Source organism: Rhipicephalus microplus, unplaced genomic scaffold (genome assembly GCF_043290135.1).
Source record: "Rhipicephalus microplus isolate Deutch F79 unplaced genomic scaffold, USDA_Rmic scaffold_14, whole genome shotgun sequence".
NCBI classification, from domain to species: domain Eukaryota; kingdom Metazoa; phylum Arthropoda; class Arachnida; order Ixodida; family Ixodidae; genus Rhipicephalus; species Rhipicephalus microplus.
The window spans coordinates 3,803,144-3,816,120 of NW_027464587.1; positions in this window are offsets into that span (position 1 = coordinate 3,803,144).

Below are 12,977 nucleotides of genomic sequence, written 5' to 3' on the forward strand. Positions count from 1 at the left end.
TTGAAGATATGTTCTGATGGTGGTGAGAGTGGAGCAGGACTGTCTCCGTGGCGCAATTGGCTTGCGCGATCGGCTGTTAACCGAAAGGTTGGAGTTTCGAGCCCACCCGGCGGTGGTGCGGCGCGTTTTTTTCTTTGGGCTGATAGCTTTGAAGATATGTTCTGATGGTGGTGAGAGTAGAGCAGGACTGTCTCCGTGGCGCAATTGGCTAGCGCGATCGGCTGTTAACCGAAAGGTTGGAGTTTCGATCCCTCCCGGGAGTGGTGTGTTGCTTTTTTCTTTGCGCTGATAGCTTTGAAGATATGTTTTGATGGTGGTGAGAGTGGAGCAGGACTGTCTCCGTGGCGCAATTGGCTAGCGCGATCGGCTGTTAATCGAAAAGTCGGAGGTTCGAGCTCACCCGGTGGTGGTGCGGCGCTTTTTTTTCTTTGGGCTGATACCTTTGAAGATATGTTCTGGTGGTGGTGAGAGTGGAGCAGGACTGTCTCCGTGGCGCAATTGGCTTGCGCGATCGGCTGTTAACCGAAAGGTTGGAGGTTCGAGCCCACCCGGTGGTGGTGCGGCGCGTTTTTTTCTTTGCGCAGATAGCTTTGAAGATATGTTCTGATGTTGGTGATAGTGGAGCACGATTGTCTCCGTGGCGCAATTGGCTAGCGCGATCTGCTGTTAACGAAAGGTTGGAGGTTCGAGTCCACCCGGCGGTGGTGCGGCGCTTTTTTTTTCTTTAGGCTGATAGCTTTGAAGATATGTTCTAATTGTGGTGAGAGTGGAGCAGGACTGTCTCCGTGGCGCAATTGGCCAGCGCGGTCGGCTGTTAACCGAAAAGTTGGAGGTTCGAGCCCTCCCGGGAGTGGTGGTTTGCTTTTTTCTTCGCGCTGATAGCTTTGAAGATATGTTCTGATGGTGGTGAGAGTGGAGCAGGACTTTCTCCGTGGCGCAATTGGCTTGCGCGATCGGCTGTTAACCGAAAGGTTGGAGGTTCGAGCCCACCCGGTGGTGGGGCGGCGCTTTTTTTTCTTTGCGCTGATAGCTTTGAAGATATGTTTTGATGCAGGTGAGAGTGGAGCAAGACTGTCCCCGTGGCGCCATGGGCTAGCGTGATAGGCTGTTAACCGAAAGGTTGTAGTTTCGAGCCCTCCCGAGAGTGGTGTGTTGCTTTTTTGTTTATGCTGATAGCTTTGAAGATATGTTCGGATGGTGGTGAGAGTGGAGCAGGACTGTCTCCGTGGCGCAATTGGCTAGCGCGATCGGCTGTTACCCGAAAGGTTGGAGGTTCGAGCCAACCCGGTCGTGGTGCGGCGCTTTTTTTCTTTGCGCTGATAGCTTTGAAGATATGTTCTGATGGTGTTGAGAGTGGAGCAACCCTGTCTCTTTGGCGCATTGGGCTAGCGCGATCGGCTGTTAACTGAAAGGTTGGAGTTTCGAGCCCTCCCGGGAGTGGTGTGTGGCTTTTTTCTTTGCGGTAATAGCTTTGAAGATATGTTCTGATGGCGGTGAGAGTGGAGCAGGACTGTCTTCGTGGCGCAATTGGCTAGCGCGATCGGCTGTTAACCGAAAAGTTGGAGGTTCGAGCCCACCCGGTGGTGGTGCGGCGCTTTTTTTTCTTTGGGCTGATAGCTCTGAAGAAATGTTCTGACGGTGGTGAGAGTGGAGCAGGACTGTCCCCGTGGCGCCATTGGCTAGCGCGATCGGCTGTTAACCGAAAAGTTGGAGGTTCGAGCCCTCCCGGGTGGTGGTGCGGCGCTTTTTTTTGGCTGATAGCTTTGAAGATATGTTCTAATGGTCGTGAGAGTGGAGCAGGACTGCCTTCGTGGCGCAATGGGCTAGCGCGATCGGCTGTTGACCGAAAGGTTGGAGTTTCGAGCCCTCCCGGGAGTGGTGTGTTGCTTTTTTCTTTGCGCTGATCGCTTTGAAGATATGTTCTGATGGTGGTGAGAGTGGAGCAAGACTGTCTCCGTGGCGCAATTCGCTAGCCCGATCGGCTGTTAACCGAACGGTTGGAGGTTCGAGCCCACCTGGTGGTGGTGCAGCGCTTCTTTTTCTTTGCGCTCATAGCTTTGAAGATAAGTTCTGATGATGGTGAGAGTGGAGCAAGACTGCCTCCGTGGCGCAATGGGCTAGCGCGATCGGCTGTTAACCGAAAGGTTGGAGGTTCGAGCCCAACCGGTGGTGGTGCGGCGCTTTTTTTTCTTTTGGGTGATAGCTCTGAAGAAATGTTCTGACGGTGGTGAGAGTGGAGCACGACTGTCTCCGTGGGGCAATTGGCTAGCGCGATCGCCTGTTAACCGAAAGGTTGAAGGTTCGAGCCCATCCGGTGGTGGTGCGGCGCTTTTTTTTTTTGGGGTGGTAGCTCTGAAGAAATGGTCTGACGGTGGTGAGAGTGGAGCAGGATGCTCCGCGTGGCGCAATTGGCTAGCGCGATCGGCTGTTAACCGAAAATTTGGAGGTTTGAGCCCTCCCGGGTGGGGTGTGTTGCTTTTTTTGCGCTGATAGCTTTGAAGATATGTTCTGATGTTGGTGAGAGTGGAGCACGATTGTCTCCGTGGCGCAATTGGCTAGCGCGATCTGCTGTTAAGCGAAAGGTTGGAGGTTCGAGCCCAACCGGTGGTGGTGCGGCGCTTTTTCTTTTCTTTGGGCTGATAGCTTTGAAGATATGTTCTAATTGTGGTGAGAGTGGAGCAGGACGGTCCGCGTGGCGCAATTGGCTAGCGCGATCGGCTGTTAACCGAAAATTTGGAGGTTCGAGCCCTCCCGGGTGGGGTGTGTTGCTTTTTTTTGCGCTGATAGCTTTGAAGATATGTTCTGATGGTGGTGAGAGTGGAGCACGATTGTCTCCGTGGCGCAATTGGCTAGCGCGATCTGCTGTTAACCGAAAGGTTGGAGGTTCGAGCCCACCCGGTGGTGGTGCGGCGCTTTTTTTTCTTTGGGCTGATAGCTTCAAGATATGTACTGATGGTGGTGAGAGTGGAGCAAGCCTGTCTCCATGGCGCAATGGGCTAGCGCGATCGGCTGTTGACCGAAAGGTTGGAGTTTCGAGCCCTCTCGGGAGTGGTGTGTTGCTTTTTTCTTTGCGCTGATAGCTTTGAAGATATGTTCTGATGGTGGTGAGAGTGGAGCAAGTGTCTCCGTGGCGCAATGGGCTAGCGCGATCGGCTGTTAACTGAAAGGTTGGAGGTTCGAGCCCACCCGTTGGTGGTGCAGCGCTTTTTTTTCTTTGCGCTGATAGCTTTGAAGATATGTTCTGATGATGGTTAGAGTGGAGCAAGACTGCCTCCGTGGCGCAATGGGCTAGCGCGATCGGCTGTTAACCGAAAGGTTGGAGTTTCGAGCCCTCGCGGGAGTAGTGTGTTGCTTTTTTCTTTGCGGTAATAGCTTTGAAGATATGTTCTAATGGTGGTGAGAGGGGAGCAGGACTGTCTTCGTGGCGCAATTGGCTAGCGCGATCAACTGTTAACCGAAAGGTTGGGGGTTCGAGCCCAACCGGTGGTGGTGCGGCGCTTTTTTTTCGTTGGGATGATAGCTCTGAAGAAATGTTCTGACGGTGGTGAGAGTGGAGCACGACTGTCTCCGTGGGGCAATTGGCTAGCGCGATCGGCCGTTAACCGAAAGGTTGGAGGTTCGAGCCCACCCGGTGGTGGTAAGGCGCTTTTTTTTCTTTGGGCTGATAGCTCTGAAGAAATGTTCTGACGGTGGTCAGAGTGGAGCAGGACTGTCCCCGTGGCGCCATTGGCTAGCGCGATCGGCTGTTAACCGAAAAGTTGAAGGTTCGAGCCTTCCCGGGTGGGGTGTGTTGCTTTTTTCTTTGCGCTGATAGCTTTGAAGATATGTTCTGATGGTGGTGAGCGTGGAGCACTATTGTCTCCGTGGCGCAATTGGCTAGCGCGATCGGCCGTTAACCGAAAGGTTGGAGGTTCAAGCCCACCCGGTGGCAGTGCAGCGCTTCTTTTTCTTTGCGCTCATAGCTTTGAAGATATGTGCTGATGATGGTGAGAGTGGAGCAAGACTGCCTCCGTGGCGCAATGGGCTAGCGCGATCGGCTGTTAACCGAAAGGTTAAAGTTTTGAGCCCTCCCGGGAGTGGTGTGTTGCTTTTTTTTGCGGTAATAGTTTTGAAGATATGTTCTGATGTTGGTGAGAGTGGAGCAGGACTGTCTTCGTGGCGCAATTGGCTAGCGCGATCGGCTGTTAACCGAAAGGTTGGAGGTTCGAGCCCAACCGGTGGTGGTGCGGCGTTTTTTTTCTTTGGGGTGATAGCTCTGAAGAAATGTTCTGACGGTGGTGAGAGTGGAGCACGACTGTCTCCGTGGGGCAATGGGCTAGCGCGATCGGCTGTTAACTGAAAGGTTAAAGTTTTGAGCCCTCCCGGGAGTGGTGTGTTGCTTTTTTTGCGGAAATAGTTTTGAAGATATGTTCTGACGGTGGTGAGAGTGGAGCAGGACTGTCCCCGTGGCGCAATTGGCTAGCACGATCGGCTGTTAACCGAAAAGTTGGAGGTTCGAGCCCTCCCGGGTGGGGGTGTGTTGCTTTTTTTCTTTGGGCTGATAGCTTTGAAGATATGTTCTAATTGTGGTGAGAGTGGAGCAAGACTGCCTCCGTGGCGCAATGGGCTAGCGCGATCGGCTGTTAACCGAAAGGTTAGAGTTTTGAGCCCTCCAGGGAGTGGTGTGTTGCTTTTTTCTTTGCGGTAATAGCTTTGAAGATATGTTCTGATGGTGGTGAGAGTGGAGCAGGACCGTCTTCGTGGCGCAATTGGCTAGCGCGATCGGCTGTTAACCGAAAGGTTGGAGGTTCGAGCCCAACCGGTGGTGGTGCGGCGCTTTTTTTTCTTTGGGGTGATAGCTCTGAAGAAATGTTCTGACGGTGGTGAGAGTGGAGCACGACTGTCTCCGTGGGGCAATTGGCTAGCGCAATCGTCTGTTAACCGAAAGGTTGAAGGTTCGAGCCCACCCGGTGGTGGTGCGGCGCTTTTTTTTTCTTTGGGGTGGTAGCTCTGAAGAAATGGTCTGACGGTGGTGAGAGTGGAGCAGGACGGTCCGTGTGGCGCAATTGGCTAGCGCGATCGGCTGTTAACCGAAAATTTGGAGGTTCGAGCCCTCCCTGGTGGGGTGTGTTGCTTTTTTTTGCGCTGATAGCTTTGAAGATATGTTCTGATGGTGCTGAGAGTGGAGCACGATTGTCTCTGTGGCGCAATTGGCTACCGCGATCTGCTGTTAACCGAAAGGTGGGAGGTTCGAGCCCTACCGGTGGTGGTGCGGCGCTTTTTTTTCTTTGGGCTGATAGCTTGGAAGATATGTTCTAATTGTGGTGAGAGTGGAGCAGGATGGTCCGCGTGGCGCAATTGGCTAGCGCGATCGGCTGTTAACCGAAAATTTGAAGGTTCGAGCCCTCCCGGGTGGGGTGGGTTGCTTTTTTTTTGCGCTGATAGCTTTGAAGATATGTTCTGATGGTGGTGAGTGTGGAGCACGATTGTCTCCGTGGCGCAATTGGCTAGCGCGATCTGCGGTTAACCGAAAGGTTGGAGGTTCGAGCCTACCCGGTGGTGGTGCGGCGCTTTTTTTTATTTGGGCTGATAGCTTTGAAGATATGTTCTAATTGTGGTGAGAGTTGAGCAGGACTTTCTCCGTGGCGCAATTGGCCAGCGCGATCGGCTGTTAACCGAAAAGTTGGAGGTTCGAGCCCTCCCGGAAGTGGTGGTTTGCATTTTTCTTTGCGCTGATAGCTTTGAAGATATGTTCTAATGGTCGTGAGAGTGGAGCAGGACTGTCTTCGTGGCGCAATGGGCTAGCGCGATCGGCTGTTGACCGAAAAGTTGGAGTTTCGAGCCCTCCCGGGAGTGGTGTGTTGCTTTTTTCTTTGCGCTGATCGCTTTGAAGATACGTTCTGATGGTGGTGAGAGTGGAGCAAGACTGTCTCCGTGGCGCAATTTGCTAGCGCGATCGGCTGTTAACCGAACGGTTGGAGGTTCGAGCCCACCTGGTGGTGGTGCAGCGCTTCTTTTTCTTTGCGCTCATAGCTTTGAAGATAAGTTCTGATGATGGTGAGAGTGGAGCAAACTGCCTCCGTTGCGCAATGGGCTAGCGCGATCGGCTGTTAACCGAAAGGTTAGAGTTTTGAGCCCTCCTGGGAGTGGTGTGTTGCTTTTTTCTTTGCGGTAATAGCTTTGAAGATATGTTCTGATGGTGGTGAGAGTGGAGCAGGACCGTCTTCGTGGCGCAATTGGCTAGCGCGATCGGCTGTTAACCGAAAGGTCGGAGGTTCGAGCCCAACCGGTGGTGGTGCGGCGCTTTTTTTTCTTTGGGGTGATAGCTCTGAAGAAATGTTCTGACGGTGGTGAGAGTGGAGCACGACTGTCTCCGTGGAGCAATTGGCTAGCGCGATCGCCTGTTAACCGAAAGGTTGAAGGTTCGAGCCCATCCGGTGGTGGTGCGGCGCTTTTTTTTTTGGGGTGGTAGCTCTGAAGAAATGGTCTGACGGTGGTGAGAGTGGAGCAGGATGCTCCGCGTGGCGCAATTGGCTAGCGCGATCGGCTGTTAACCGAAAATTTGGAGGTTTGAGCCCTCCCGGGTGGGGTGTGTTGCTTTTTTTGCGCTGATAGCTTTGAAGATATGTTCTGATGTTGGTGAGAGTGGAGCACGATTGTCTCCGTGGCGCAATTGGCTAGCGCGATCTGCTGTTAAGCGAAAGGTTGGAGGTTCGAGCCCAACCGGTGGTGGTGCGGCGCTTTTTCTTTTCTTTGGGCTGATAGCTTTGAAGATATGTTCTAATTGTGGTGAGAGTGGAGCAGGACGGTCCGCGTGGCGCAATTGGCTAGCGCGATCGGCTGTTAACCGAAAATTTGGAGGTTCGAGCCCTCCCGGGTGGGGTGTGTTGTTTTTTTGCGCTGATAGCTTTGAAGATATGTTCTGATGGTGGTGAGAGTGGAGCACGATTGTCTCCGTGGCGCAATTGGCTAGCGCGATCTGCTGTTAACCGAAAGGTTGGAGGTTCGAGCCCACCCGGTGGTGGTGCGGCGCTTTTTTTTCTTTGGGCTGATAGCTTCAAGATATGTACTGATGGTGGTGAGAGTGGAGCAAGCCTGTCTCCATGGCGCAATGGGCTAGCGCGATCGGCTGTTGACCGAAAGGTTGGAGTTTCGAGCCCTCTCGGGAGTGGTGTGTTGCTTTTTTCTTTGCGCTGATAGCTTTGAAGATATGTTCTGATGGTGGTGAGAGTGGAGCAAGTGTCTCCGTGGCGCAATGGGCTAGCGCGATCGGCTGTTAACTGAAAGGTTGGAGGTTCGAGCCCACCCGTTGGTGGTGCAGCGCTTTTTTTTCTTTGCGCTGATAGCTTTGAAGATATGTTCTGATGATGGTTAGAGTGGAGCAAGACTGCCTCCGTGGCGCAATGGGCTAGCGCGATCGGCTGTTAACCGAAAGGTTGGAGTTTCGAGCCCTCGCGGGAGTAGTGTGTTGCCTTTTTCTTTGCGGTAATAGCTTTGAAGATATGTTCTAATGGTGGTGAGAGGGGAGCAGGACTGTCTTTGTGGCGCAATTGGCTAGCGCGATCAACTGTTAACCGAAAGGTTGGGGGTTCGAGCCCAACCGGTGGTGGTGCGGCGCTTTTTTTTCGTTGGGGTGATAGCTCTGAAGAGATGTTCTGACGGTGGTGAGAGTGGAGCACGACTGTCTCCGTGGGGCAATTGGCTAGCGCGATCGGCCGTTAACCGAAAGGTTGGAGGTTCGAGCCCACCCGGTGGTGGTGCGGCGCTTTTTTTTCTTTGGGCTGATAGCTCTGAAGAAATGTTCTGACGGTGGTCAGAGTGGAGCAGGACTGTCCCCGTGGCGCCATTGGCTAGCGCGATCGGCTGTTAACCGAAAAGTTGAAGGTTCGAGCCTTCCCGGGTGGGGTGTGTTGCTTTTTTCTTTGCGCTGATAGCTTTGAAGATATGTTCTGATGGTGGTGAGCGTGGAGCACTATTGTCTCCGTGGCGCAATTGGCTAGCGCGATCGGCCGTTAACCGAAAGGTTGGAGGTTCAAGCCCACCCGGTGGCAGTGCAGCGCTTCTTTTTCTTTGCGCTCATAGCTTTGAAGATATGTGCTGATGATGGTGAGAGTGGAGCAAGACTGCCTCCGTGGCGCAATGGGCTAGCGCGATCGGCTGTTAACCGAAAGGTTAAAGTTTTGAGCCCTCCCGGGAGTGGTGTGTTGCTTTTTTTTGCGGTAATAGTTTTGAAGATATGTTCTGATGTTGGTGAGAGTGGAGCAGGACTGTCTTCGTGGCGCAATTGGCTAGCGCGATCGGCTGTTAACCGAAAGGTTGGAGGTTCGAGCCCAACCGGTGGTGGTGCGGCGTTTTTTTTCTTTGGGGTGATAGCTCTGAAGAAATGTTCTGACGGTGGTGAGAGTGGAGCACGACTGTCTCCGTGGGGCAATGGGCTAGCGCGATCGGCTGTTAACTGAAAGGTTAAAGTTTTGAGCCCTCCCGGGAGTGGTGTGTTGCTTTTTTTGCGGAAATAGTTTTGAAGATATGTTCTGACGGTGGTGAGAGTGGAGCAGGACTGTCCCCGTGGCGCAATTGGCTAGCACGATCGGCTGTTAACCGAAAAGTTGGAGGTTCGAGCCCTCCCGGGTGGGGGTGTGTTGCTTTTTTTCTTTGGGCTGATAGCTTTGAAGATATGTTCTAATTGTGGTGAGAGTGGAGCAAGACTGCCTCCGTGGCGCAATGGGCTAGCGCGATCGGCTGTTAACCGAAAGGTTAGAGTTTTGAGCCCTCCAGGGAGTGGTGTGTTGCTTTTTTCTTTGCGGTAATAGCTTTGAAGATATGTTGTGATGGTGGTGAGAGTGGAGCAGAACCGTCTTCGTGGCGCAATTGGCTAGCGCGATCGGCTGTTAACCGAAAGGTTGGAGGTTCGAGCCCAACCGGTGGTGGTGCGGCGCTTTTTTTTCTTTGGGGTGATAGCTCTGAAGAAATGTTCTGACGGTGGTGAGAGTGGAGCACGACTGTCTCCGTGGGGCAATTGGCTAGCGCAATCGTCTGTTAACCGAAAGGTTGAAGGTTCGAGCCCACCCGGTGGTGGTGCGGCGCTTTTTTTTTCTTTGGGGTGGTAGCTCTGAAGAAATGGTCTGACGGTGGTGAGAGTGGAGCAGGACGGTCCGTGTGGCGCAATTGGCTAGCGCGATCGGCTGTTAACCGAAAATTTGGAGGTTCGAGCCCTCCCTGGTGGGGTGTGTTGCTTTTTTTTGCGCTGATAGCTTTGAAGATATGTTCTGATGGTGGTGAGAGTGGAGCACGATTGTCTCTGTGGCGCAATTGGCTACCGCGATCTGCTGTTAACCGAAAGGTGGGAGGTTCGAGCCCTACCGGTGGTGGTGCGGCGCTTTTTTTTCTTTGGGCTGATAGCTTGGAAGATATGTTCTAATTGTGGTGAGAGTGGAGCAGGACGGTCCGCGTGGCGCAATTGGCTAGCGCGATCGGCTGTTAACCGAAAATTTGAAGGTTCGAGCCCTCCCGGGTGGGGTGGGTTGCTTTTTTTTTGCGCTGATAGCTTTGAAGATATGTTCTGATGGTGGTGAGTGTGGAGCACGATTGTCTCCGTGGCGCAATTGGCTAGCGCGATCTGCGGTTAACCGAAAGGTTGGAGGTTCGAGCCCACCCGGTGGTGGTGCGGCGCTTTTTTTTATTTGGGCTGATAGCTTTGAAGATATGTTCTAATTGTGGTGAGAGTTGAGCAGGACTTTCTCCGTGGCGCAATTGGCCAGCGCGATCGGCTGTTAACCGAAAAGTTGGAGGTTCGAGCCCTCCCGGAAGTGGTGGTTTGCATTTTTCTTTGCGCTGATAGCTTTGAAGATATGTTCTGATGGTGGTGAGAGTGGAGCAGGACTGTCTCCGTGGCGCAATTGGCTTGCGCGATCGGCTGTTAACCGAAAGGTTGGAGGTTCGAGCCCACCCGGTGGTGGTGCGGCGCTTTTTTTTCTATGCGCTGATAGCTTTGAAGATATGTTCTGATGCAGGTGAGAGTGGAGCAAGACTGTCCCTGTGGCGCAATGGGCTAGCGTGTTCGGCTGTTAACCGAAAGGTTGGAGTTTCGAGCCCTCCCGGGAGTGGTGTGTTGCTTTTTTGTTTATGCTGATAGCTTTGAAGATATGTTCGGATGGTGGTGAGAGTGGAGCAGGACTGTCTCCGTGGCGCAATTGGCTAGCGCGATCGGCTGTTAACCGAAAGGTTGGAGGTTCGAGCCAACCCGGTCGTGGTGCGGCGCTTTTTTTCTTTGCGCTGATAGCTTTGAAGATATGTTCTGATGGTGTTGAGAGTGGAGCAACCCTGTCTCCTTGGCGCATTGGGCTAGCGCGATCGGCTGTTAACTGAAAGGTTGGAGTTTCGAGCCCTCCCGGGAGTGGTGTGTGGCTTTTTTCTTTGCGGTAATAGCTTTGAAGATATGTTCTGATGGCGGTGAGAGTGGAGCAGGACTGTCTTCGTGGCGCAATTGGCTAGCGCGATCGGCTGTTAACCGAAAGGTTGGAGGTTCGAGCCAACCCGGTGGTGTGCGGCGCTTTTTTTTTCTTTGGGGTGATAGCTCTGAAGAAATGGTCTGACGGTGGTGAGAGTGGAGCACGACTGTCTCTTTGGCACAATAGGCTAGCGCGATCGGCTGTTAACCGAAACGTTGGAGGTTCAAGCCCACCCGGTGGTGGTGCGGCGCTTTTTTTTCTTTGGGCTGATAGCTCTGAAGAAATGTTCTGACGGTGGTGAGAGTGGAGCAGGACTGTCCCCGTGGCGCCATTGGCTAGCGCGATCGGCTGTTAACCGAAAAGTTGGAGGTTCGAGCCCTCCCGGGTGGGATGTATTGCTTTTTTCTTTGCGCTGATAGCTTTGAAGATATGTTCTGATGGTGGTGAGCGTGGAGCACTATTGTCTCCGTGGATCAATTGGCTAGCGCGATCGGCCGTTAACCGAAAGGTTGGAGGTTCGAGCCCACCCGGCGGTGGTGCGGCGCTTTTTTTTGGCTGATAGCTTTGAAGATATGTTCTAATGGTCGTGAGAGTGGAGCAGGACTGTCTTCGTGGCGCAATGGGCTAGCGCGATCGGCTGTTGACCGAAAAGTTGGAGTTTCGAGCCCTCCCGGGAGTGGTGTGTTGCTTTTTTCTTTGCGCTGATCGCTTTGAAGATACGTTCTGATGGTGGTGAGAGTGGAGCAAGACTGTCTCCGTGGCGCAATTTGCTAGCGCGATCGGCTGTTAACCGAACGGTTGGAGGTTCGAGCCCACCTGGTGGTGGTGCAGCGCTTCTTTTTCTTTGCGCTCATAGCTTTGAAGATAAGTTCTGATGATGGTGAGAGTGGAGCAAACTGCCTCCGTTGCGCAATGGGCTAGCGCGATCGGCTGTTAACCGAAAGGTTAGAGTTTTGAGCACTCCTGGGAGTGGTGTGTTGCTTTTTTCTTTGCGGTAATAGCTTTGAAGATATGTTCTGATGGTGGTGAGAGTGGAGCAGGACCGTCTTCGTGGCGCAATTGGCTAGCGCGATCGGCTGTTAACCGAAAGGTTGGAGGTTCGAGCCCAACCGGTGGTGGTGCGGCGCTTTTTTTTCTTTGGGGTGATAGCTCTGAAGAAATGTTCTGACGGTGGTGAGAGTGGAGCACGACTGTCTCCGTGGAGCAATTGGTTAGCGCGATCGCCTGTTAACCGAAAGGTTGAAGGTTCGAGCCCATCCGGTGATGGTGCGGCGCTTTTTTTTTTGGGGTGGTAGCTCTGAAGAAATGGTCTGACGGTGGTGAGAGTGGAGCAGGATGGTCCGCGTGGCGCAATTGGCTAGCGCGATCGGCTGTTAACCGAAAATTTGGAGGTTTGAGCCCTCCCGGGTGGGGTGTGTTGCTTTTTTTGCGCTGATAGCTTTGAAGATATGTTCTGATGTTGGTGAGAGTGGAGCACGATTGTCTCCGTGGCGCAATTGGCTAGCGCGATCTGCTGTTAAGCGAAAGGTTGGAGGTTCGAGCCCAACCGGTGGTGGTGCGGCGCTTTTTCTTTTCTTTGGGCTGATAGCTTTGAAGATATGTTCTAATTGTGGTGAGAGTGGAGCAGGACGGTCCGCGTGGCGCAATTGGCTAGCGCGATCGGCTGTTAACCGAAAATTTGGAGGTTCGAGCCCTCCCGGGTGGGGTGTGTTGCTTTTTTTTGCGCTGATAGCTTTGAAGATATGTTCTGATGGTGGTGAGAGCGGAGCACGATTGTCTCCGTGGCGCAATTGGCTAGCGCGATCTGCTGTTAACCGAAAGGTTGGAGGTTCGAGCCCACCCGGTGGTGGTGCGGCGCTTTTTTTTCTTTGGGCTGATAGCTTCAAGATATGTACTGATGGTGGTGAGAGTGGAGCAAGCCTGTCTCCGTGGCGCAATGGGCTAGCGCGATCGGCTGTTGACCGAAAGGTTGGAGTTTCGAGCCCTCTCGGGAGTGGTGTGTTGCTTTTTTCTTTGCGCTGATAGCTTTGAAGATATGTTCTGATGGTGGTGAGAGTGGAGCAAGTGTCTCCGTGGCGCAATGGGCTAGCGCGATCGGCTGTTAACTGAAAGGTTGGAGGTTCGAGCCCACCCGTTGGTGGTGCAGCGCTTTTTTTTCTTTGCGCTGATAGCTTTGAAGATATGTTCTGATGATGGTTAGAGTGGAGCAAGACTGCCTCCGTGGCGCAATGGGCTAGCGCGATCGGCTGTTAACCGAAAGGTTGGAGTTTCGAGCCCTCGCGGGAGTGGTGTGTTGCTTTTTTCTTTGCGGTAATAGCTTTGAAGATATGTTCTAATGGTGGTGAGAGGGGAGCAGGACTGTCTTCGTGGCGCAATTGGCTAGCGCGATCAACTGTTAACCGAAAGGTTGGGGGTTCGAGCCCAACCGGTGGTGGTGCGGCGCTTTTTTTTCGTTGGGGTGATAGCTCTGAAGAAATGTTCTGACGGTGGTGAGAGTGGAGCACGACTGTCTCCGTGGGGCAATTGGCTAGCGCGATCGGCCGTTAACCG